Source organism: Erinaceus europaeus, chromosome 15, assembly GCF_950295315.1.
Source record: "Erinaceus europaeus chromosome 15, mEriEur2.1, whole genome shotgun sequence".
NCBI classification, from domain to species: Eukaryota; Metazoa; Chordata; class Mammalia; order Eulipotyphla; family Erinaceidae; genus Erinaceus; species Erinaceus europaeus.
The window spans coordinates 27,593,184-27,618,912 of NC_080176.1; the positions used below are offsets into that span (position 1 = coordinate 27,593,184).

Sequence of the window (25,729 nt, forward strand, 5' to 3'; positions counted from 1 at the left end):
GTACAACCAGCTCTGCTTTCTGATGTACAGAGAGAGCAGGGGGTAGAGGAAGAGAAGATGAAGAAGGTGGAGGAGATGAGCATTCTAGGCTGAGTAACAGACAGTCACGAGGACCAAGAGGCATGTGTCAGACGGAGCCAGACAGGGAGGTGGGGGCAGGACCCCCAGAGGAAGGACCTGCAGAGGAGTGCTCTAGCGTTCCTGCCACCCAGAAGCCCCTCTGGGGCCCCTTTGGGAGAAGGGGTGCCAGTAGCTGAGAGAGAACATGGGGAAGAGAGTAAGCTGTTACACCCCACGGAGCCCCCTTTGTCCTTTGTCCCTGAAAGTGGCTAGCCCCCTCCCTCATGTCCCACAGACACATCTCTGTTTCTGGCTCTCTGCAGCCCTGGTGTCAGCCCTGCTGCTTGCTTCCCCTTCTCCAGTCCCCCAGGTCAGTCACCATCATTGTCACTAGGAAGTCTCATTCTCACTCTTGGGTGACACGCCTTCCCCTGTCACTCTCCAAGATGAGACTTTAGTGTCCCCTCTCAGTGGCCCCTCTGGCCACCCCATCACCATGGATGGCTTAGTACTGTCACAACCTCAAGGGTCTCTAGCTGTTGTTTGTCACTTCTCTTAACCTGACCTTTGTCAGCAGTCTGGGGGTTCAAGGTCAGGTGGATTAACCTGTGACCTCAGTGCTCTCTGACTGCACCCAGAAATTGGGAGGTGCCCCCCTTCATGGTGACTGTGGCTTCACACAGATGACCACCATTTCTGGGGTACACTTGGGGGGAGCGTTTCATGAACCACAGAGAGGAAGGGAGGAGACAGAACACAGTGTCACATGGCAGATATAGCACCAGGAATTGAACCCGGGATTTTATGCCTGCAAGCCCACAACTCAGCCACTGTGCCTGGGCCACACACTCTGGGATACTTTCATAACCTTCCCCCACTTTTCACAGAACACCCAGATGAGACTCAAACTCAGGAGATTGAGAATTACATGTTTCCCAGATCTGGGCTTTTCCCCTTGAGCCGTTGGATCCATGGGGGTGTGAGGAGGGACCCCTCAGGTCCCCCAGCAGCCCTGGATCTGCCCTAGCCTCCCCTGCCACACACCCCAAACCCATCCTCTCCAAGGGAAGCCCAAGACTAGTAGAACCCAAAGCCATGTCCCCCACCCAGGTGTGGGGGGTCAGGGGACACACCACCCAGCTGAGGTCTCCCCACAATTTCTCAGACTCTTCAAACAGTAGCTTCCTGGGCTGTCACAGGGCCATCAAGTTTGCTCTTTGAAAGATCTTGAGGCCAGGTGGTGGTGTGCTCAGTTAAGCACACACAGACCTGGGTTCAAGCCCCAGCTCCCCACCTGCAGGGGGGAAACTTCACAATGAGTGAAGCCGGTCTGCAGGAGTCTCTCTGTCTCTATCCCTCTCCCCTACTCCCTCAATTTCTCTCTATCCTATAAAGTAAATAAATTAATTTAAAAACCAGGCTTTCTTCCCCAGTGTTTGTTCCCAGTGACTTAGTGCCATGTGGTATGTGTGGACACAGGGGCTGAGCCCTGGCAGGACGTCTGTGCAATCCCTGCTGCTGGGGCTCACAGAGACCATCTTGTCTGGGTGATGCGACCCCATCTGAGTTTTCCTTTCTCCCTGGAGCCTGTCATTCATACGAACAAAAGGCTCCCCAGGTGGCTTTTGGCCATTCTAACCCCAGAGAATTCTAGGGTGTGAGGGACAGAACTGAGGGAGGGGGTCTCCCCAGCTCTTTAGGCTGTCCATTCCCCCGGGAATATGATTCCGTCCAAGGCCCTGGCGGGATGCAGAGCCTGTCCTGGCGCTTCACCTCTGCAGTGGGTATGTGGCCAGGGCGGGGGAGGCAGGTGGCTGAGGCCAGGCCAGCAGCTGCTCCCGGGCAAGCTGGGTCCTGTGGGTGGAGACCTTTGGCTATAGGGCGTGAGGTCAGCCCTGGAGATGGGGGGGGGGTCCATCTGTCTTCAGTGTCCCATAGCCCGTAAGTGGGACTTTAACTTGTTCTCTAAGGAGGGGACTGTCACTCTCCATCTGAGGCTTAGGATACAAAGGTGGAGGAGCAAAACCTGGGAGGAGAAGGGGTGGCAGCCAGCAGTGAGTCAAATGGGGGATCCAGGCTGGACCATGCTGGGCTCGTCACCTTCACCTCTAGATTTCCTCTGTCTGGTCTCTCTTGCTCCCTGAGCAAGCCCAGAACCCCCCTCCATCCCTGGATGTGAGCCCCCTTGTCACACCTCTTTACCTCACGGGACACTCCCCCATTGACAGCTCTTTCCTCCCCAGCCCTCATGCCTTCAGAGGTGCTCTCCCCATGCTTCCTTTGCCCATACTTGTGCCAAGCCGAGATGCTGGCACTGAGCTGCCTCTGTTCCCTCCCAGCTCCTCCTAGACAAATAGCCGCACTCACCCACTCTCTCTGACAGGCCCTGCACCCTCTCTGCAGAGCCCTCCCTAAGACTCTGTGAGTGGGGACCCACTGCTGCTACCCCCAATACTAAGCTCATGCAGGGGGGCCCAGGAGGCAGCATAGTGTGCCCACAGGTCCCCTCAAATCCTAAACTGAGAGGGGGGGTCTAATCCCAACTCTGCCAAAAGCCCGTGGAGTCTCCAGAGGCATCATTGAGTCTCCCTAAACTATGCTCCCCCTAAATAAGACCCCAAGACCTTAGGTGAAAAAGACAAGTGACTCTCCAGCCTCAGTTCCTGCCAATGAATCAGCCCTCAGAGTGCTGGAGCTTGTGCTCACACAGCCACATGCGTCTCAGCAGATGGCCATACAGAGCAGGGCTCTCAAAATCTGGGTGCTGGCAGGGCCTCTGGTGGGGGGCAGCCAGTCCACACTGCCCTGTGATGGCTGAGGACACTGAGGTCCAGAGACAGCACCGTTCCTGCTGAAGGTCACACAGGCATCCAGGGTCAGAGATGGGCCTGGGAAAGGTCCTTGCCTTGGAGTCTTTGGGCTACCCCTCACCTGCCCGCCCCCTGCACCCTGCTGGCCCCTCGCCCAGGAAGGACTGAGGGAGCCACCCTTGGCACCCGAGGCAGTGGGCTTGAGTTGTGCCAAGCCTTTGCTCTTGACCTTGTGGGAGTAACACCACTTCTGGGCCTTTGCGTGGCTCTCATGTGGAAGGGAGGCTGCAGTGACTCTGGCACCAGGTAATGTGAGGACAGAATGAGAAAGTGAGAGTGACAGGTCCAAGAAAGAAGTTGAGGGGGGAGCTGAGGGACACAGGGTGCACCCCCTGGCTGCCTGCTGGGACAGGAGGGGGGACACTTGTGTCCCCTGCCCGTGGGCAACAGGAAGTGAACAGAGGGAGAGAAAAGCCAGGGGGAAGCTGAGTGCAGTGACCTCGTGTAATCCCAGCCCTGTCTCAGGGGCCGAGGGCTCTGAAGAGCACAGGCAGCAGCCAGTTTGCCGAGGACAGCAGGAGGCAGTGGACAGAGGAAGTGAGAGGTGGGCATGGCAGCTAGCAGATGGGGCTGCCAGACTCCCACTCCTGCGGGTGTGATGGTGGCGGGGTGGGGGTGGGTTGCAGTGGGGGGCACTTAGATGGCAAGTGGCCTTTTGTGTGTGTGTGTGTGTGTGTGTGCACCAGCTCCTCCTCGTGTTGCATGCACCCCCCTCCCCCATGTGTTTTAGGCCCTCCACCTGTAAGGCAGGCACAGGACTCAAAACACTGGCATGGAACTGTGCCCAGGAAGCAAAGGGCTGGGGAAGGCCAGTGGCCCCACTCCTGCCAGGGGAAGGCATCCTAGGGTGACCTTGTGACCTCGGGTGAAGTCACTCAAGTGTCATTTCTCAGCTGTGAAACCAGGACAGGGGTGGCGTCTTGGGGACACTGGTGCGAGAGTGAACTAAGTCAGCGGCAGCACCGTACTTAGCAGAGAGCCTGGGAGGTTTTCAGTGCTCTGAGAAGAGAAAGACAGGCTTCTACGATTGCTAAGAGTCTCCCCACTTTTGTCAGCTCTTCCTCAAGAAGTTCTGACTCACGGCTCAGGTGGGGGTGCAGAGGATAAAACACTGGGCTCTCAGGCATGAGGTCCTGAGCTCAATTCCTAGCATCGAATATGACAGAGTGATGGTCTGGCTCTCTTTCTCTCCATCATTAATAAATAAATAAATTGGGGTCTCCACCTGCAGGGGGAAAGTTTCATGAATGGTGGAGCAGGGCTGCAGGTATCTTTCTCATCTCTCCCTCTCTATCTTGCCCTGCCCTCTCTATTTCTGACTATCTCTAACCAATAAATAAATAAAGATAATTAAAAAATAATAAAAAACAAAACAAAACAGGCAAGCGTGGTTCTTGTTCTTGCACACATCTTATGATGTGTCTGGAGACCAAAAAGACCAAGCCAACCACTCAGGTCCTGTAATCTTTAAATAAAATAAATAAATTGGGGGGAAATTTCTGACTTGCTGACACTTGCCCAGAACCTTACAGTTCTCTAGTAATTCCCCACCTGTGACCTGGATGGGTTCTTCAAATAGTAACATTGATGATGCTCATGTCTTGTGTGGCTTACAGGTTCGGGGAAGGTTAAGAATTACACAGCTTAGACTTGAACCCATGACTCTTAGACAGTGGTGTCCCTGGCTCCCTTCCCACACACCTCCACCTCAGAAGAGCCCATCAATGGTTCACTCTTCAAGAATTCCTCCTCTGCTCTTTATGGGAGAGTGAGGCAGGATGTAGAGTCACAGTGGGAGCCATTTCCAGCTCAGTCTGTCTTTCTGGAAGGGGAGCGTCTGGCACAAGTTAGGGTCATGACCTTACATTACCCCTCACACAGACACACACAGGCACACACACACAGAGACACACACAGACACACACACACACACACACACACACACAGCCCAAATCCTATCCAGTGCCCCATTATTTTCTCTCTCTTGACACACAACAAAAGGTCAGCCTGGACCATGTAACACCAGAAGAGGGTGAATGGGTGAGGACTTGGGGTGAGGGGTGTTATGGCTGGGGAGATGGGGTACAGGCATTTGGGTGGAACTTCCCTTGCTTTCCCCAAATCCGCCCCTACAATGGGCCTGCTGTCTGGATCTGGAGCAGGAACTGCAGGAGGCCCCCAACACTGAGCTGGGGGGGGGGGGTCAGGCAGAGAATGCGTCTCTTCTCTCCTTTCCTCTCCTCTCCCTGTTTGCTTTTTTCTCTTTCTCTCTCTCTTTCTTTCTTTCTTTCTTTTAAGCCAGGAATATACTCTAGGGCTGAACCCCGGGAAACTCTTCCTTGAGCATCTAAAGGGGCCACCAAGGAGCCCTTTCCTACATCCCCAAACTCCTACTGGCTGATCGCCCAGTGCCCTCCAGGCTCCCGCTGTGAGAGTCACCGCCATCCGGGTAGAAGTGGGTTCTGCTGGCCAGCGCCTGTCTCCCCAGGGTGCATCTGGGCAGCTGGGAAAGGGGCCAGGCTGTACTCCATGCTGCCACCCCTGCTGGACACAAGCCCAGTGCTCAGATGGGGGTCTGGTCCCTGCACCCTGCACACTGGTCAGGGTCCCCTGCAGGGATCCCGCTGGTCTCTCCCTTCTCTTGGGGACCCGTTGGGGGAGGGCAGCTGGACTGCAGCTGGGGGCTCCCTGGCCTCCCCGTAGGCTGGACTGTGGTCATCTAGGCTAGGAGGAGAGCCACCCGCGCCCCTTCAACCTTCTCCCTTTCTCCATTCGATTCAGAAAAATGAAAGCCACTCCCCATCTAATTCCCCCAGGTGCCTCGCCCCCCCAACACACTTTTGCAGCCACGACCCCCTCCTCCCACGCATCTTCATCCAGGCTCGGGGTCCTGGGGAGTCTGGGCCCCCCACCCCATCCCGTACCCCCCGCTGGGCCCCCGGCCTGGGAGGCCCGAGGTCCAGCCCAAACCCAGCACCTTTGGGGGAAGCCCCCGCCCCACCGGGGAAGCTCACCTCCCCGCTGACCGCCGCGCTCTGCCGGGTGCCGGAGCCCCGCCGTCCGGCCTTGCTGCTGTGGGCCGCCTCCGGGTTGCCCCCTCGCTCGGCTGGGCAGGGCAGGGCAGCCCCGGGCCCCGCGGCCCCGCGCCCTCTTCTCCCCAGGACGCCGCCGCCGCCGCCGATTGCTGAAATGCTGGACAGCGCACCACCATGGAGGCGGCCTCCCCGGCCGCCCGAGGGCCAGAGCGGCCTAGTGTCAACATCGCCCTCCGCAGGCCGGGAGGACCGCAACGCCCGCAGCGGAGCCAAACCTGGGATGTCCGAAAGCTCCCGGGTACCGCTCCCGGGCGCGGTCTCAGGAAACAGGATTGGAGGCATGGAAGCATAAGTGGAGGGAAAGAAGCTCCTGGATCATATTTCCTCCCCTTATTTGTGATTTTTCTTCTTTTAATATTTATTTATTTATTCCTTTTCGTTGCCTTTGTTTTTTTAATTGTTGTAGTTATTATTGTTTTTATTGATGTCATCGTTGTTAGATAGGACAGAGAAAAATGGAGAGAGGAGGGGAAGACAGACAGACACCTGGAGACCTGCTTCACCACCTGTAAAGTGACCGCCCTACAGGTGGGGAATCGGGGGCTCGAACTGGGATCCTTATGCCAGTCCTTGCGCTTTGCGCCACGTGTGCTTAACCCGCTGTGCTACCGCCCAACTCCCCCAGAGTCACAGATTAGGCAATTAGGCCGGGGAGATGGCACAGTAGTTTACATAACATACCTTTAAGCCTGAAGCTCTGAAAGCCCAAGTTCCATCCCCGGCACCATCACAAGCTGGAGCTGAGTAGTGCTCTAGTTAAAAAGAAAAAAAATAGTGGGCCAGGCGGTAGTGCAGCAGATTAAGTGTACATGGCACAAAGCTCAAGGACTGGCATAAGGATCCGGGTTTGAGCCCTGGATCCCCACCTGCCCGGGGGTGGCTTCACAGGCAGTGAAGCAGTTCTGCATGTGTCTATCTTTCTTACCTCCTCTCTGTCTTCCCCATCTCTCTTTATTTCTTTCTGTCCTGTCCAACAACAGCTATAACAACAATAACAATAAAAACAAGGGCAACAAAAGTGGGAAAAATAGCCTCCAGGAGCAGAGGATTCATGGTCCAGGCACCAGTCCCAAGCAATAGCCCTGGGGGCAAATGATCAAATGATAATAATAATAACAGTAAATTGAAAAACAAAAACCAGGGGCCAGGCAGTAGCACAGTGGGTTAAGTGCACAAGGACTGGCGGCATAAGGATCCAGGTTTGAGTCTCCGATTTGAGCCTCTGGCTCCTCGCCTGCAGGAGGGTTTCTTCACAAGCCATGAAGCAGGTCTGCAGGTGTCTATCTCTCCCTCCTCTCTATCTTCCTCTCCTCTCTCCATTTCTCTCTGTCCTATCCAACAACAATAACAATGACAACAATTACAATAATAACAACAATAACAACAAGGGCAACAAAATGGGAAAAATGGCCTCCAGGAGCAGTAGATTCGTAGTGCAGGCACTGAGCTCCAGCCATAACCCTGGAGCCAAAATAAAATAAAATAAAATAAAATAAGAAAAACAAAAACTACGGCTTTTGAGAGTCATAGTGGAGTGTGACTGCTGTGAGCGTGCGTGTGCGTGAGCGTATGTGCACGCACCTCTGGGATCTTGGCCCTGCAGCTCTGTCTTGGTCTGCAGAACAAAGGGTTGGGGGAGAGGGGTGGGCTGCAGCTGTCATTACTGCAGCCCCAGAGTCCCAGGGGCACCTCCTCTGCTGGTCTCCTGCCTTCTGGCTGCATGAAGGTTACATATGGCTCTGTGTTTTCCCCCTTTGCCTGGCGGGGTCACCGTAGGCAGAGCACAAAGTAGACAGATTCAGGACTGAGTGAGCCTACTCCCTGCCCCTGAGACTACACATCTCTCCTTTCTTGGGGAGCCCAGCATGAGCGTGTGGAGAGGGTCTGGGGGGTGGGAGCTAGAGGATGAGGCACCCTCTGAGCACAGCCTTTGCTTTAAATAAAGGAGCCTGATTTTCTGAACCCTCAGCAAGCTAACCGGCCCTGGCCTCAGCTCTGCTTGGGGCTGATACCAAGGAACATGGTCATGTCCAGCTAGGCACAGCCCTTCCTGCCCTTCCCACATCTGTTTCTGCAACCACTGACTCCATGGTTCAGGGGGAAGAGGAGATGCCCAAAGCTCTCCAGCTTCAGTGCACCCCTTATTTACTGTGACTGGGACACCCTAGAAGCCCAGGAAGCCCCCAGCAGTGCCCCTCCCGCTGCCCTGTCTCAGGGGACCTCCCCCTCAGCTTTCCTACCAGACTGCTCCTCTCCTGCACCTGGTTGAGCGTACATGTTACAGTGCACAAGGACCGGGATTCAAGCCCCCAGGCTCTACCTACGGGGGGAAGCTTCACAAGTGGTGAAGCAGGGCCGCAGGTATCTCTATCTCTTTCCCTCTCTATCTCCCCCATCCCTCTCAATTTCTGTCTTTATCCAATAGTAAATAAATAAAAAATATATTTTTGCATAATCATTATGCTATCTACTCCAACCAATATATATATATATTTTTAAAATCTTTTTTATTAATTACCTTTTGTTGCCCTTGTTTTATTGTTGTAGTTATTATTGATGTCGTCATTGTTAGATAGGACAGAGAGAAATGGAGAGAGGAGGGGAAGACAGAGGGGGAGAGAAAGATAGACACCTGCAGACCTGTTTCACCGCCTGTGAAGCGACCCCCCCGGCAGGTGGGGAGCCGGGGACTCGAACCGGGATCCTTACACCAGTCCTTGTGCTTTGTGCCACGTGCACTTAACCCGCTGCGCTACCACCAGATTCCCAAAAAATATTTTTTAAAGTTTTTTTTTAATATTTATTTATATAGTTTCCCTTTTGTTGCCCTTGTGGTTTTATTGTTGTAGTTATTATTGTTGTTATTGATGATGTTATTGATGTTGGATAGGACAGAGAGAAATGGAGAGAGGAGGGGAAGACAGAGAGGGGGAGAGAAAGACAGACACCTGCAGACCTGCTTCACCGCCTGTGAAGTGACTCCCCTGCAGGTGGCAAGCCGGGGGCTCCAGCCCAGATCCTTACTCTGGTCCTTGCACTTCACGCCACGTGCTCTTAACCTGCTGCGCTACTGGTCAACTCCCAGTTTTTTTTAAAAAGGGCACTGCTTCACTATTTGTGAAACATCCCCCTGCGGGTGGGGACTGGGGGCTTGAACCTGGGTCCTTGTGCTGATAATGTGTTCGTACACAGGAGTCTGGCTTCTAGGCCTCTGCTTCTATTCCTTTCTGGTGTCTTTTTACTAGAGGATTGCTCAGATCTGGTTTATGGTGGTGCTGGGGATTGAACCTGGGGCCTCTGAGCCTCAGGCAGGAAAGTCTGTCTCCCAAACAGTTGTGCTGCTTTCCCCTGGCTGCAGACCCAGCTCTCAAAGCCACCATTTGCTGCCTATCTACCTGCAGGGATTTGGAAAAGTGACTCAAGTCTCATGGAGCCTCACCTGCCTTCCCTGTAAACAGAGTCAGTGAGTGCCTAGCTGTCTCTGTGGGTTGTCAGGAGACGCATGGCAGTAGCTAGGGAGACAGTGTAACTGTTGTGCACAGAACTTGCACCAGAGAGGTCCCGGGTTCAATCCCTGGTATTGCCAAGAGCCAGAGCTTAGTGGTGCTTGGTAAACACACACACATACACACACACACACACACACACACACACACACACACACACACACCATATACTTAGTTATTCCAGAGCATTTTGGGGTTGTAGCTTGGAGGGGACTGTGGTGAGGCAGGTGACAAGTCAGAGGTGTCCTGGCATCTTTTATCTGGAAAAGGACAGAACCTAGCCCCTCCCCAGCCTTGCTTAAGCACCCCGGTGGGTCCTGTCTACATTCAGGGTACACACAGCCCCCCTTATCTCTCAAGACCTGTCTGCTGAGCCCTCCCCTTCTCCTAGCTTCCTCCCACCTCTGCAGTCTGGGACATTGAGGAGTGTCCCTTGCAGCAGGCAGGCAGGGCTGACCTTGAAGCAGGTCTTTAATAAAAAATGAGCTTTGAGCCGCCTCCTCTGTACACGCCGTGTGTGTATGTGTGTGTGTGTGTGTGTAGGGGTGCACCTACTCTCCCTGCTCTTATAGATGCCTCCAGTGTGGCATGGCTCTAGGTTAAACATCACCTTTATTGAGAGAGTGCAAATCCCTGAGGGAAGGGGGGGAGGGTCTGCCCTATGGGCTGGGGGCTCTGCAGGCTGTGCCTCCCACTTGCTTCAAATATTTATTTATTTATTTATTTTTAATAATTTATTTCTTTATTGGGGAATTAATGCTTTACATTCAACAGTAAATACAATAGTTTGTACATGCATAACATTCCCCAGATTCCCATTTAACAATACAACCCCCACTATTTCATTCATCATTTTTCTTTTTTTTTTTTTTTTTCTTTCCCACCACCCAATCTCCATATCCCACCCCCTCCCCCGATAGCTTTCCCATTCTCTATCCCTCTGGGAGCATGGACCCAGGGTCATTGTGGGTTGCAGAAGGTAGAAGGTCTGGCTTCTGTAATTGCTTCCCCGCTGAACATGGGCGTTGACTGGTCGGTCCATACTCCCAGTCTGCCTCTCTCTTTCCCTAGTAGGGTGGGTCTCTGGGGAAGCTGAGCTCCAGGACATATTGGCGGGGTCTTCAATCCAGGGAAATCTGGCTGGCATCCTGATGACACCTGGAACCTGGTGACTGAAAAGAGAGTTAACATACAAAGCCAAACAAATTGTTGAGCAATCATGGACCCAAAGCTTGGAAAAGTGGAGAGGAAGTATTAGGGAGGTACTCACTGCAAACTCTAGTGTACTTCTGCTTTCTTACTTTGGTGCCATACTCCAAACTCAGTCAATTTCTGCTTTGCGTTTCTACTTCTTTTTTTTTTTTTTTTTTTTTACATGCATAACATTCCCCAGATTCCCATTTAACAATACAACCCCCACTATTTCATTCATCATTTTTCATGGACCTGTATTCTCCCCACCCACCCACCCACCCACCCCAGAGTCTTTTACTTTGGTGTAATACTCCAATTCCATTTCAGGTTCGACTTGTGTTTTCTTTTCTAATCTTGTTTTTCAACTTCGGCCTGAGAGTGAGATCATCCCATATTCATCCTTCTGTTTCTGACTTATTTCACTCAACATGATTTTTTCAAGGTCCATCCAAGATCGGCTGAAAATGGTGAAGTCATGATTTTTTACAGCTGAGTAGTATTCCATTGTGTATATATACCACAACTTGCTCAGCCACTCATCTGTTGTTGGACACCTGGGCTGCTTCCAAGTTTTGGCTATTACAAATTGTGCTGCCAAGAACATATGTGTACACAGATCTTTTTGGATGGATGTGTTGGGTTCCTTAGGATATATCCCCAGGAGGGGAATTGCAGGGTCATAGGGTAGGTCCATTTCTAGCCTTCTGAGAGTTCTCCAGACTGTTCTCCACAGAGGTTGAACCAATTGACATTCCCACCAGCAGTGTAGGGTTCCTTTGACCCCACACCCTCTCCAGCATTTGCTGCTGTTACCTTTTCTGATGTATGACATTCTCACAGGAGTGAAGTGATATCTCATTGTTGTCTTGATTTGCATTTCTCTGACAATCAGAGACTTGGAGCATTTTTTCATGTGTTTCTCGGCCTTTTGGATCTCTTCTGTGGTGAATATTCTGTCCAAGTCCTCCCCCCATTTTTGGATGGGGTTATTTGTTGTCTTGTTGTTGAGTCTGGCAAGCTCTTTATATATGTTGGTTATTAAACTCTTATCTGATGTATGGCATGTAAAGATCTTCTCCCATTCTGTGAGGGGTCTCTTGATTTGGGTAGTGGTTTCTTTTGCTGTGAAGAAGCTTTTTAATTTGATGTAGTCCCATAGGTTTATACTTGCCTTAGTCTTCCTTGTAATTGGATTCGTTTCATTGAAAATGTCTTTAAAATTTATGCGGAAAAAAGTTCTGCCAATATTTTCCTCTAAGTATCTGATAGTTTCTGGTCTAACATCCAAGTCCTTGATCCACTTGGAATTTACTTTTGTATTTGGTGAAATACAGTGATTCAGTTTCATTCTTCTGCATGTTTCAACCCATTGTTTCCAACACCATTTGTTGAAGAGACTCTGCTTTCCCCATGTAATAGTCTGGGCCCCTTTGTCAAAGATTAGATGTCCATAGGTGTGGGGCCTCATTTCTGGGCTCTCAATTCTATTCCACTGGTCAGTGTGTCTGTTCATGTTCCAGTACCAAGCAGTTTTGATGACAATGGCCCTATAATACAGTTTGAGATCTGGGAGTGTGATGCCTCTGGTTCTGTTCTTTTTTCTCAAGATTGTTTTGGCAATTCTAGGTCTTTTCTGGTTCCAGATAAACATTTGTAGCATTTTTGCTATTCTCCTAAAAAATGTGCTTGGGATCTTGATGGGGATAGCATTGAATTTGTAGATGGCTCTGGGTAATATATTCATTTTGATGATGTTAATTCTTCCAACCCATGAACATGGAATATCTTTCCACTTCCTTGTGTCTTTTTCAATTTCTTTGAGTAGTGACTCATAATTTTCAGTATACAAGTCTTTCACTTCTTTGGTTAGGTTTATTCCTAGATATTTTATTGTTTTTGTTGCTATAGAAAAAGGAACTGATTTCTGGATTTCAATTTCTTCTAACTTAGTGTTTGCATAGAGGAATGCCACTGACTTTTGAATGTTAATTTTATAGCCTGACACATTACTGTATTGCCTGATGATTTCCAAAAGCTTCTAGCTGGATTCCTTAGGTTTTTCTATGTATACTATCATGTCATCTGCAAATAAGGAGAGTTTGACTTCTTCTCTTCCAGTCTGTATGCCTTTAATTCCTTGCTCCTGCCTGATTGCTATGGCAAGAACTTCCAACACTATGTTGAATAGTAATGGTGATAGTGGGCAGCCCTGTCTAGTACCTGCTCTGAGGGGAAATGCTTCCAGTTTTTCACCATTGAGTATGATGTTGGCTGTAGGTTTGCTATATATAGACTCCACTATCTTCAGGAATTTTCCATCTATTCCCATTTTTTGTAGTGTTTTGATCATAAAGGGATGTTGTATTTTGTCAAAGGCTTTCTCTGCATCTATTGATATGACCATATGGTTTTTGGTCTTGCTTTTGTTGATGTGGTGGATCACATTGATTGATTTACGTATATTAAACCAACCTTGAATGCCTGGGATAACCCCACTTGGTCATGATGAACAATCTTTTTGATATACTGCTGTATCCGGTTGGCTAGAATTTTGTTCAATATTTTTGCATCTATGTTCATCAGAGATATTGGTCTGTAGTTTTCTTTTTTGGTTGTGTCCCTGTCTGCTTTTGGTATCAGGGTGATGTTGGCTTCATAGAAGCTGGCAGGGAGTATTCCAGTGTCTTCAATCTTCTGGAAGACTTTTAAAAGTAGAGGTATTAGTTCTTCTTTGAAAGTTTTGTAGAATTCATTTGTAAAACCATCTGGTCCAGGACTTTTATTTTTGGGAAGATTTTTGATAACTGTTTCAATTTCATTAGCTGTGATGGGCCTGTTCATGTTATCCACTTCCTCTTTACTTAGTTTTGGAAGTTGGTAGGTATCTAGGAAATCATTCATTTCTTCCAGGTTCTCTAGCTTGGTGGCATATAGTTGTTCATAGAAGCCTCGCATGATATGTTGAATTTCTGCAATGTCTGTTGTGATATCTCCTCTTTCATTTACTATCCGATTTATTTGGGTCTTCGCCCTTTTTTGTTTTGTGAGTCTGGCTAAAGGTTTGTCCATTTTGTTTACTCTTTCGAAGAACCAACATTTACTTTCATTGATCTTTTGTATGGTTTTCCTATTCTCAATGTTATTTATTTCTGCCCTAACTTTAGTGATTTCTGTCCTTCTGGTTGCTTTAGGATTCCTTTGTTGTTCTTCTTCTAGGTATTTAAGATGTGCAATCAGGCTGTTTATTTGTGCCTTTTCTTGTTTCCTAATGTGTGCTTGTATAGCTATGAACTTCCCTCTTAGGACTGCTTTAGCTGTGTCCCAAATATTTTGATAGCTTGTGTCGTCATTTTCATTGAACTCTCGAAACATTTTGATTTCTTCCTTGATTTCCTCTTTGACCCAGAAGTTGTTAAGAAGTATACTGTTGAGCTTCCACATTTTGGGACTGTTACTAATCTTCTGTTGATTGTTAAGTGTTAGTTTAATTCCACTGTGGTCTGAGAAGATGCTTGGGATGATTTCAGTGCTCTTGAATTTGCTGATGCTGTCTTTGTGGCCTAACATATGGTCTATCCTTGAGAATGATCCATGTGGATTTGAGTAAAATGTGTATTCCAGTTTCTTGGGATGAATGACTCTGAAAATGTCCAATAGTTCTAGTTTATCTATCTCTTCATTTAGCTCCCTTATGTCTTTACTGATTTTATTCCTGGATGATCTGTCAAGTTGAGAGAGTGGGGTGTTGAAGTCCCCTACTATGACTGTGTTACTGTTAATATATTGCTGTAGCTCTTTCAGTAGAAGTTTGATGTATTTAGATGGCTTCTCATTGGGTGCATAGATGTTAATAATTGTTAAGTCCTCTTGATTGACTGATCCTCTGAGCATTAAGTAGTGTTCATTCCTATCTTTTTTAATCTTATCTATTTTAAAGTCTATCATGTCAGATATGAGAATAGCTGTTCCTGCCCTTTTTTGTGGGCCATTGGCTTGAATGATAGTTTTCCATCCTTTCACTTTAAGTCTGTGTTTGTCTTGTTGAGTTAGGTGAGTTTCCTGTAGACAACATATTGTTGGGTTGTGTTTTCTGATCCATCTTCCTACTCTGTGTCTTTTAATAGGTGAATTCAGGCCATTGACATTTATTGATATCAAAGATTGAAGATATTTTAACGCCATTCTTGTAGAGTTTTAGAGTGTTTTGATATATGTCCTATTTGTGGTGGTCTGGTTATTTATAGGAGACCTTTCAGAACTTCTTTCAGGGCAGGCTTGGTGATGGTTTCTTCCTTCAGCTGTTGCTTGTCTGAGAAGGTTTTGATGCTTCCATCTAGTCTGAATGACAGTCTAGCAGGATATAGTATTCTTGGCTGAAAGCCTTTCTCATCGAGCACTCGATAGATATCTTGCCATTCTCTTCTGGCCTGTAGTGTTTGTATGGAGAAGTCTGCTGCTAATCTTATGGGTTTTCCTTTGTAGGTGACTCTTTGTTTTTCTTTTGCAGCCTTGAGGATCCTTTCTTTATCCTTATTCCTTTCCAATCTAAGTATGACATGTCTTGGTGTCTTTAGGTCTGGGTTAATTCTGTTTGGGACCCTCTGGGCTTATTGAATCTTTATGTCTTTGGTGTTGTCTGGACTAGAGAAATTTTCAGCTATTATGGCCTGGAGAATGCTTTCTTCCTCCCCTTCTCTTTCTTCCTCTGGTAAGCCAATAATGCGTATATTGTTTCTTTTGAAGTCATCCCATAGGACTCTGTTGTTGTTTTCAGCATCTCTTAATCTCTTTTTGAGATCTCTTACTTCTTTTTTAGTTGTCTCTAATTCATCCTCAATCTTGCTAATTCTGTTTTCAGCCTCATAGATTCTATTTTCTCTGCCCTCTACTGCTTTCTGGAGTTCATCTATTTTGTTGCCCTGCTCTGATACTGTTTTAGCTTGTTCAGCTAGTTGCCTTCTTAGCTCAGCGATTTCAGCTTTCAGCTCTCTAATAACCATGAGATGATTAGAATTTTCTTCCATTTTCTCATTTGTTGTTCCTGCATTTCTGATTACAATTTTTTCAAATTCTTTACTCACTCCTATTATTATTTCCTTAGCTAATGTTTGGATGTTGAACTCGTTGTTTTGTGCTTCACCCTCTGGAGGACTTTTAGCTGGACTCTTGTCCTGGTTCGAGTCTCCAATATTTTTTCTTGTTGTTTTAACCATTTTATATATGTTAACAGTTTTTTCAATCCCTGAGTTGGAGCTCAGTGGTGTAAAAGCCTCTTTTTTTTTTCTTCCCTGTAGGCTATGGGAGTCTAAGGGCTTTTAAACTATCAATAGGCTTCTTAGCTTAATCACTGACTCCTGACCAAGAGATAAAGCAGGGTGTGGCAGATATAATCTAGTGGTTATGCAAAGAGACTTTCACAGCCCCTCAGTTATGCCACCGAGGTATAGGTCTTCTCCTGAGTTTCCCGGTTAGATCTCTGTCCCCTGGTGTCCCTCCCTGTTGCTCCTCCAGATTCTGAGGGTAGTAGCAATGGAGACTCAGAGTTGCACTTGGTGAGTCTCTGGGGAGTCCTTTCCTCCCTTCAGCTGTCCCCTTGTTGTGGAGCAGACTGGAGGTGGTGTCTCCACTGATAAACTGTTGAACTGTTAGCAGCCACTTAATCTCTCCTTAGGCCCCTCTCTCCTCTCTGTCACCAGCCACGCGTGTTTGTACTCACGGGTGATTTACTGGGTTCCTGTGGTCATTCTAGTCCTGTCTTTTTTCGGTCCGGGTGGTCTCCTTTGGTATTCCTAGTTGATCGGGGAGAGGAGAGGAGAGGAGAGGAGAGAAAGCGATCTGCTGCTCGTAGCTCCGCCTCCGGAAGTCGAATCCTCTGGCTGTGCCTCCCACTGCCAAGCCTGGAACCATCCAAGCCATCCACCGCCCCAGGACAAGCACCTGGTTGGCAGGGGTGGGGGTGAGGGGTGGGGGTGGGAAGGAAGGGGTTGCCTCTGGCAGTCTGACATACTTGGATCAAGTCCCCAACCCAGGTCGCTCTCCTCTCAGCTTTGAACGCTGATGTGTCCCAAGGACTGTGCTCGTCTGTGTCACCTGTGAGCTGGGGGCCATTGTCCCACGTCACAGACGAGGACACTGAGGTTCAGAGAGGCCCAGAGCTGCCCACAGCCGCCCAGTCTGTAGGCGACACGGACTGTGATCGAGCCATGATCTGCTGGACCCAAAGGCATGCCTGCCTGTTAGGCTGGAACTGAGGCTGGGCTGTGGCCTTGAACTTGGCCCTGGCATCACTCCACAGGGGACAGACAAGATGACCTTTTAGTGTTTTCCTGCTGGTGGTGCCTGGCTTGATCAGAGAGCTGTATGTGCCAGAGTGGTGTTTTCTGTCTGTCTCTTGTGAAACTCTCTCTTGTATACTATAAATACATCTTTCACAATTTTTTTTTATTTTTCTTTTCATTTTCTTCTTCCCTTTCTTCCTTTCTTTTTCTTTTTTTAAAAAAATTATCTCTATTTAGAGACAGCCAGAAATAGAGAGGAAAGGAGGTGAGAGGGAGAGAGAGAAAGAAAGACACCTACAACACTGCTTCACCACTTGCAAAGCTTTCCCTCCACAGGTGGGGGCTGGGGGCTTGAACCTGGGTCCTTATGCATTGTAACACGTGCACTCAACTAGGTGTGCCACCACCGGCCCCCTTTTTCATTTCTTTTCTTTTTTTAAACCAGAACATTGATCAACTCTGGGTTATGATGGTGCTGTGGACTGAACCTGTGACCTCAGAAATCCTCAGGCAGGATTTTTAAATTTTTTACATAACTACTATACCATTTCCCTGGCTGTGAAAAAAATTAAATCTCAGTAGCACAGTGGTTTGAGTACACATGGTGCAAAGCGCAAGGACCAGCCTAAGGATCCCAGTTCGAGCCTCTGGCTCCCCACTTGCAGGGGAGTCACTTTACAGGTGATGAAGCAGGTCTGCAGGTGTCTGTCTTTCTCTCTCCCTCTCTGTCTTCCCCTCTTCTCTCCATTTCTCGCTGTCCTAACAACGACGACAACAATAATGACTACAACAACAATAAAAAAAAACAAAAACAATAAGGGCAACAAAAGGGAAAATAAATAAACTAAAAAAATTAAATCTATTTTTAAATATTTTTTATTATTTAGTTATTCTTTGTTGGATAGAGACAGAGACATTAAGGGGGAAGGGGAAATAGAGAGGGAGAGAGACAGAAAGATACCTGCTGCCCTGCTTTACCACGCATGAATCTTTCCACCTGCAGGTGGGGACCAGGGGCTTGAACCTGAGACTTTGTGCACTGTAACATGTGCACTCAACCAGGTGAGCCACTGCTCAGCCTCTTGAAAACCTTTGTTTTTCTTTTTTAAATTTATTATTACTATTTAGAAAGAGACAGAGAGGCAGAGAGAGTGAAAGAGACCACAGCATCAAAGTTTCCTTTAATGTCTTAGGGGCTGGACTTGAACTTGGGTCACACACATGGCAAAATCATATACTCTACCCACGTGAGAAATTTTTTTTTGTCTCTGGGGTTATCACTGAGGTTCAGTGCCTGCACTATGAATCCACTGCTCCTGGTAACCATCCATTGTTGTTGGACAGGACAGAGAGAAATAGAGAGAAGAGAGGAAGACAGAGGGGGAGAGACCTGTGAAGCGACTCCGCTGCATGTGGGGAGCTGGGGGGTCGAACCGGGATCCTTACACTGGTCCTTGTGCTTCATACAATGTGTGCTTAACCCAGTGTGCTACCACCTGGTCCCAAATGTTTGTTTTTTATAATGTGGCACCAAGGACCTCTTTCATGAGCAATTCCACTGAGTGGCCTTCCTGACCTACTTTTTGAACTTTTTTTTTAATCCTATATATTCAGAAAGAGAAGGAGAAGAGTGGAGGGGGGAGACAAGAGATGGAGAAACACCACAGCCCCGCTTCACCATCTGTGGAGCTCTCTCTGTTGCTATCTGTGGTGATGCCATGTGGTGCCAGAGATGAGCCCCTGGGCTTCATACATGGTGAGATATACACTTTACCATTTGCCATCTCCTGGGCCCAAGTAAACAAAAACTTAAAAAAAAATTTTAATTTTTTAAATATTTATTTAATGTATTTATTCCCTTTTGTTGCCCTTATTGTTTTATTGTTGTAGTTATTATTGTAGTCGTTGTTGTTGGATAGGACAGAGAGAAATGGAGAGAAGAGGGGGAAGACAGAGGGGGAGAGAAAGATAGACACCTGCAGACCTGCTTCACCACTTGTAAAGCGACTCCCCTGCAGGTGGGGAGCCGGGGGCTCAAACCGGGGTCCTTACACTGGTCTTTGTGCTTTGTGCCACATGCGCTTAACCCGCTGCGCTACAGCCTGACTTCCTTTTTTTTTAATTTTTAATTTTTTTTATTTATGAAAAGGAAACATTGACAAAACCACAGGATAAGAGGGGTACAACTTCGCACAATTCCCACCACCAGACTTCCTATCCCCTCCCCTGATAGCTTTCCTATTCTTTAACCCTCTGGGAGTATGGACCCAAGGTCATTGTGGGATGCAGAAGGTTGAAGGTCTGGCTTCTGTAATTGCTTCCCAGCTGAACATGGGCATTGACAGTTCGATCCGTACTCCCAGCCTGTCTCTCTCTTTCCCTAGTGGGGAAGGGCTCTGGGGAAGCGGAGCTTCAAGGCACATTGGTGGGGTTGTCTGTCCAGGGAAGTCTGGTCACATCCTGCTAGCATCTGGAACCTGGTGGCTGAAAAGAGAATTAACATACAAAGCCAAACAAATTGTTGAACAATCATGGACCTAAAGGCTGGAATAGTGCAGATGAAGTGTTGTGGGGGGCGGTCTTCCATTTTGTAGATAGCTAGTAGGCATATTTTAGTTATATTTCAAAGAGCCCATAGCTATACTAGTGTGTTTTTTTTTGTTTGTTTTTTGCCTGAGCCTGAAATCTGATATGCAGGTAGATCCAAGTCATTCTTTGGGGAGATGATGTCATGGCTGGGAAAAGGACTAGAAAGCTGGATCAGAGAAGAGAGTAGCTCCCTTATATGGAAAAGGGGTATAAATATTGTTGACTGTAAACCCCATTGATTTGATGTGATCTGGGGCCCATAATTAGTTTAGGAGCCTGTGTGAACTCTGCATCCTTCTAGATCTGAGCTCACATTCTGTGGTCATGAGTAGGAACATTCCAGGCTGCGCCAGTATCGACCCATCTTCCTCAGGTGTAGCATAGAGTATGTTGTCCATCTTCCCTTGGGAGGATGGAACATTCTCTACCATTGTTGATCCAAGTTGAGGGCAAGGTCCTATGGGGGCCCACAAAGGGGTCTATTTTGTTGTTCCTGATAGAAATGACTGGTATCAATGGAGAGAGGGATTAATTTGAGTTCTAGGCCCATCAAGTCTGTTTGGGAATCTCAGGATTCCCCGATTAGGGCCCCAGCTGGAACAAAAACTTATTTATTTATTTATCTAAAAAATTTTATATTTACTTATTTATTTATTCCCTTTTGTTGTCCTTGTTTTATTTTGTAGTTATTATTGATGTCATTGTTGTTGCAGTTTAAGTGCACGTGGTACAAGGACTGGTATAAGGATCCTGGTTCGAGCCCCCGGCTCCCCACCTGCAGGGGAGTCTCTTCACAGGCAGTGAAGCAGGCCTGCAGGTGTTTATCTTTCTCTCCCCCCTCTGTCTTCCCTTCCTCTCTCCATTTCTTTCTGTCCTATCTAACAACGGCGGCATCTATAACAACAACAACAATAACTATAACAATAAAGCAATAAGGGCAACAAAAGGGAATAAATAAATATTTTTTAAAAATATCTTTATTTATTTATTGGACAAATACAGCCAGAAATCAAGAAGGAAGGGGGAGACAGAGAGGGGGAATACCTGCAGCCCTGCTTCACCGCTTGTGAAGCTTTCCTCCTGCAGGTGGGGACTAAACTTTTTTTTTTTATTGCCACCAGGGTTCTCACTGGAGCTAATTGCCTACAGTATGGATTCACCACTCCCGGTGGCCTTATTTTCCCCCTTTTTATTTTATTTGATAAGACAGAGAGAAATTGAGAGTGGAGGGGGCGAAAGACAGGGAGAAAGAGAGGGGTCAGGCGGTGGCACACCTGGTTAAGTGCACACATTACACTGTGCAAGGACCCAGGTTCAAACCCCTGCTCCCCACCCACAGGGGGAAAGCCTTCATAAGTGGTGTAGCAGGGCTGCAGGTATCTCTCTGTCTCTTTCCCTCTCTATCTCCTCCCTCCCTCTCAATTTCTCTCTCTCTTAGTATCCAATAATAAATAAATAAAACTATTTTTAAAAGGAGGAGGAGAGAAAGATGGACACCTGCAGACCTGTCTCACCACTTATGAAGCAGCACCACAGCAGGTGGGGAAAATAAAACCTGAATGGCCACACGAGGGTGAGGAGAGGAAAAGGGGAATGAAGATAGATGGGATATATTACAGTGGTGATGTGAGAAGACTCTCATGCCTGAGGCTCTGAGGTCCCAGGTTCAATCCCCAACACCACCATCAGCCAGAGCTGAGCAGGACTCTGGCAATAAATAAATACATAAATAAATAGAGAAAAAAGAAGAGAGAGAGAGAGAGAGAGAGGGAGAGAAGATGGGATGCTAACATGGGGAGAATGTGGGTAAAGGAGCAAAGATGGAGTACAGGGCAGAGGACTGAGGTGAGGGTGTCCCTCAAGCCCTGTCACTGTGGCCCAGGACCCATACCCCCTGACTCCCTTGGATTGTCACCACAGCTTGTCCCCCAACCCTTGGTCCCCCCATCTCACCCCAGGCACCTGCTGTGTTGAGGCTCCCATGCCAGACAGGGACCTCCAAGCCCCAAGGAGGAGTGTGCAAGCAGAGTCACACCTGGGTGCCCCAGCTCCTGCAGGTGTGCGGGGAGGAGGGCATCGCAGAGGTGAGAGCTGCAGCTGCAGCTGTAGGGCGGATGTGACCCAGTTTCCTGGCCAGCTCTGTCTGCTTGCTGAGCAGACTCCAGGCACCCAGACGCCTGATGATCACACACACCTGACATGTCCCCCACCCCCATCCACCCCCTGCCTTGCTCGCCCCTGCTCCCTCCTGACCACCCCCCCCCCCCCCCGTATTATATTTTTTAAAATTGCTACCTGGGTTATCCATGGGGCTTGCTTGACACCTTTATGATGAATGCACTGCTCCCACCAGTCATCCCCTACTCCCCCCTTTTTTTTCTTTATTTGACAAGACAGAGAGATATTGAAAGGGGAGAGAGAGGGAGAGAGACAGAGAGACACCTGCAGTACTTAATTCACTGCTTGTGAGACCTCCCCCTACTGATGGGGAGTGGAAGCCCCCCAAGACATTTCTTTACAATGATATTAAAAAAGAGAAAAGAGAGAGTCGGGTGGTAGCACAGCGGGTTAAGCGCACATGGTGCAAAGCGCAAGGGCTGGCAAGGATCCCAGTTCGAGCCCCCAGCTCCCCACCTACAGGGGAGTCGATTCATAGGCGGTGAAGCAGGTCAGCAGGTGTCTGTCTATCTTCATCTCCCCCTCTCTCTGTCTTCCCCTTCTCTCTCCATTTCTCTCTGTTCTATCTAACAACAATAACATCAATAACAACAATAATAACTACAACAATGATAAAACAACAAGGGCAACAAAAAGAGGGGGAAAGTCTCCAGGAGAAGTGGATTTGTGGTACCGAGCCCCAGAAATAACCATGGAGGCAAAAAAAATAAATGTCTGTTTGATTTTTTTTAATATTTATTTTATTTATTTATTTATTCCCTTTTGTTGCCCTTGTTGTTTTATTGTTGTAGTTATTATTGCTGTTGTCGTTGTTGGATAGGACAGAGAGAAATGGAGAGAGGAGGGGAAGACAGAGAAGAGGAGAGAAAGACAGACACCTGCAGACCTGCTTCACCACCTGTGAAGCGACTCCCCTGCAGGTGGGGAGCCGGGGTTCGAACAGGGATCCTTATGCCGGTCCTTGTGCTTTGTGCCACCTGCGCTGAACCCGCTGCGCTACAGCCCGACTCCCTGATTTTTTTTATACATGAGAGAAAGACAGAAGAGAGACAGAGAGTGAGAGAGAAAGGGAGAACTAGGGCATTATTTGGACACATGTGGTGCTGGGGCTTGAACTCGAGACCTCATACTTGAGAGTCTGGTGCTCTATCTATTGCTCCACCTCTTGGGCTAAGTTCCCTTTTAATTTCAGAAAAAGAAGGGGAGATAGTCAGAGAGACAGAGACAGAGAGACGGGGAGAGGAATAGAAACACCATAGCACCATTCTACCACCCATGACGCTCAAACCTGGGTCCTCCTACATGGCGAAGTGTGTGCTTTACCAGGTGAACTACATCTGTTTTTTTTTTTTTTTTTTTTTTTTTTGCCTCCAGAGTTATTGCTGGGGCTCAATGCCTGCACCATGAATCCGCTGCTCCTGGAGGCTATTTTTTTCCTCTTTTGTTCCCCTGGTTGTTTTATCGTTGTTATTATTATTGTTGTTATTAATGCCATTGTTGTTGGATAGGATGGAGAGAAATGGAGAGAGGAGGGAAAGACAGAGAGGGGGAGAGAAAGACAGACACCTGCAGACTTGCTTCACTGCCCATAAAGCAACTCTCCTGCAGGTGGGGAGCTGGGGGCTCCAACCAGGATCCTTGCTCCAGTCCTTGCACTTTGCGCCATATGCACTTAACCTGCTGCTCTACCGCCTGATCCCCCCTTTGTTTTTTAAAGATTTTATTTATTTATTAATGAGATAGGAGGGGAGAGAGAAAGAACCAGACATCATTCTGGTACATGTGCTGCCAGGCATCAAACTCAGGACCTCATGCTTGAGAATCCAATACTTTATCCACTGCGCCACCTCCTGGACCACCCCGGTGAATTAAATATGAACCCCCCCACCCCTAAGATTTTAAAATGTATTAATGAGAGAAAGAGAGAGAGAGGTGGGCCGGGCATGGCATCACTCTGGCACACGTGGTGCATGGAATGGAGTTCAATAGAGGCCTCTTCTGCTGTGACCCCTCTTAGGCTGCAAAGATTACTTCTGAGAGATTGAGATACCAAAACCCAGGCCTATGGCAGTGCCGGGGATTGAACTTGGGAATTCTGAGCCCTCTGGCAAGTGAGTTCTGTGCTCTGATGCTGAGCTCCCTCCCCCACCTCACACACCCCACACCTCACTTACATGCACACAGATACACCTGAACCGTCACATGTGCCACCCTCACGCTCCTCACCAACCCAGCACCACTTGTGGGCATCTGGGCATGAACACATGCCCGCACACCAGGGGCAGGAGAGGCAGGTCTGCCTAAGCCTTTTTCTGGAGGACTCTGCATCCTCCTGCAAGCCCAAGGGTCACCCTCTGGGGGCAGAAGTCCCGGCTTCCCATGGAAGGACAGAGGATTTTTAGGGGGGTCTGCTGGCTGGTCTCATCCCCAGGCAACCAATAGAGCCTGAAGGAGGGCTGGGGGCAGGTGGAAGCCCGGGGGCCAGCCTCAGCCTGCCCCTCCTGACAGGCCAATTTTGGGGGAGAGAGGAGGTGGCTTGAGGCAGGTTGCCCAGCGTGGGGCAGGAAGAGGGGATTCCCCCAGAGACCTGCACGTGCAGCCAGGAACACACACAGAAGTGTATAAACGTGGTGTGTGTGTTTGCACACCAGCAGAAAGCCTCAGGGGGCCTGAGGCAGCAGGCCCCTCCCTTGAGACCCCCAGAGAGCCCCCCAGGCCCAATTTGTTTCCAAAGCAAGAGGCTAGCTCAGAGAGAGAGAGAGAGAGAGAGAATGCATGTATGTGTGTGTGTGTGATGGGGATGGGCATCTAGGTCTTCTGTATCTAAATCTGTCCTTAGCAGCCTTTGTCCCCTCCCCATCTTGTGCCTACTGGAGTGCCCCTGGCCAGTTTCTTTTTCTTTTCTTTTCTTTTCTTTTCTTTTCTTTTCTTTTCTTTTCTTTTCTTTTCTTTTCTTTTCTTTTCTTTTCTTTTCTTTTCTCTTTTCTTCTCTTCTCTTCTCTTCTCTTCTCTTCTCTTCTCTTCTCTTTCCTTTCCTTTCCTTTCCTTTTTTTTTGGTCTCCAGGGTTATCGCTGGGGCTCGGTGCCTGCACTATGAATCAACTGCTCGTGGAGGCCATTTTGTCCCTTTTGTTACCCTTGTTCTAATTATTATTGCTATTGCTGTCATTGTTGTTGGATAGGACAGAGAGAAATGGAGAGAGGAGGGGAAGACAGAGAGGGAGAAAGACAGACACCTGCAGACCTGCTTCACCGCCTGTGAAGCGACTCCCCTGCAGGTGGGGAGCCGGGGGCTACAACCGGGACTTTATTTTTAATATTTATTTTCCCTTTTGTTGCCCTTGTTGTTTTTCATTTTTGTAGTTATTGTTGTTGTTGTTGTCGTCATTGTTAGATAGGACAGAGAGAAATGGAGAGAGGAGGGGAAGACAGAGAGGGGAAGAGAAAGATAGACACCTGCAGACCTGCTTCACCGCCTGTGAAGCAACTCCCCAGCAGGTGAGGAACCACCTAACGCTCCAACCAGGACTCTTTTTAAAAAAAATTTTTTTATTTTATTTATTTGTTCTCTTTTTTTGCCCTTGTTGTTTTATTGTTGTAGTTGTTGTTGGATAGGACAGAGAGAAATGGAGAAAGGAGGGGAAGACAGAGAGGGCGAGAGAAAGATAGACACCTGCAGACCTGCTTCACCACCTGTGAAGCGACTCCCCTGCAGGTGGGGAGCCAGGGCTCGAACGGGGATTTTTTTTTAATATTTATTTTTCCTTTTGTTGCCCTTGTTTGTTATTGATGTTATCTCTGTTAGATAGGACAGAGAGAAATGGAGAGAGGAGGGGAAGACAGAGAGGGGGAGACAAACAGGCTTGTGAAGCGACTCCCCTGCAGGTGGGGAGCCGGGGGGCTCGAACCAGGATCCTTGCACCTGTCGTTGCGCTTTGTGCCACATGTGCTTAATCCAC

General features: G+C 48.3%; 1 protein-coding gene across 1 annotated transcript in view; it reads right to left on the reverse strand.

Moving 5' to 3' along the window:
- The window catches only part of SRRM3 (serine/arginine repetitive matrix 3), a 52,723-nt gene extending 46,632 nt beyond the window's left edge, over window positions 1–6,091 (reverse strand). Inside the window, exon 1 of the mRNA XM_007517995.3 lies at window positions 5,945–6,091. The gene's annotated coding sequence lies outside the window, so the exon portion shown is untranslated. The remainder of the gene's footprint in view (window positions 1–5,944) is intronic.
- Window positions 6,092–25,729: the final 19,638 nt, after the last annotated feature.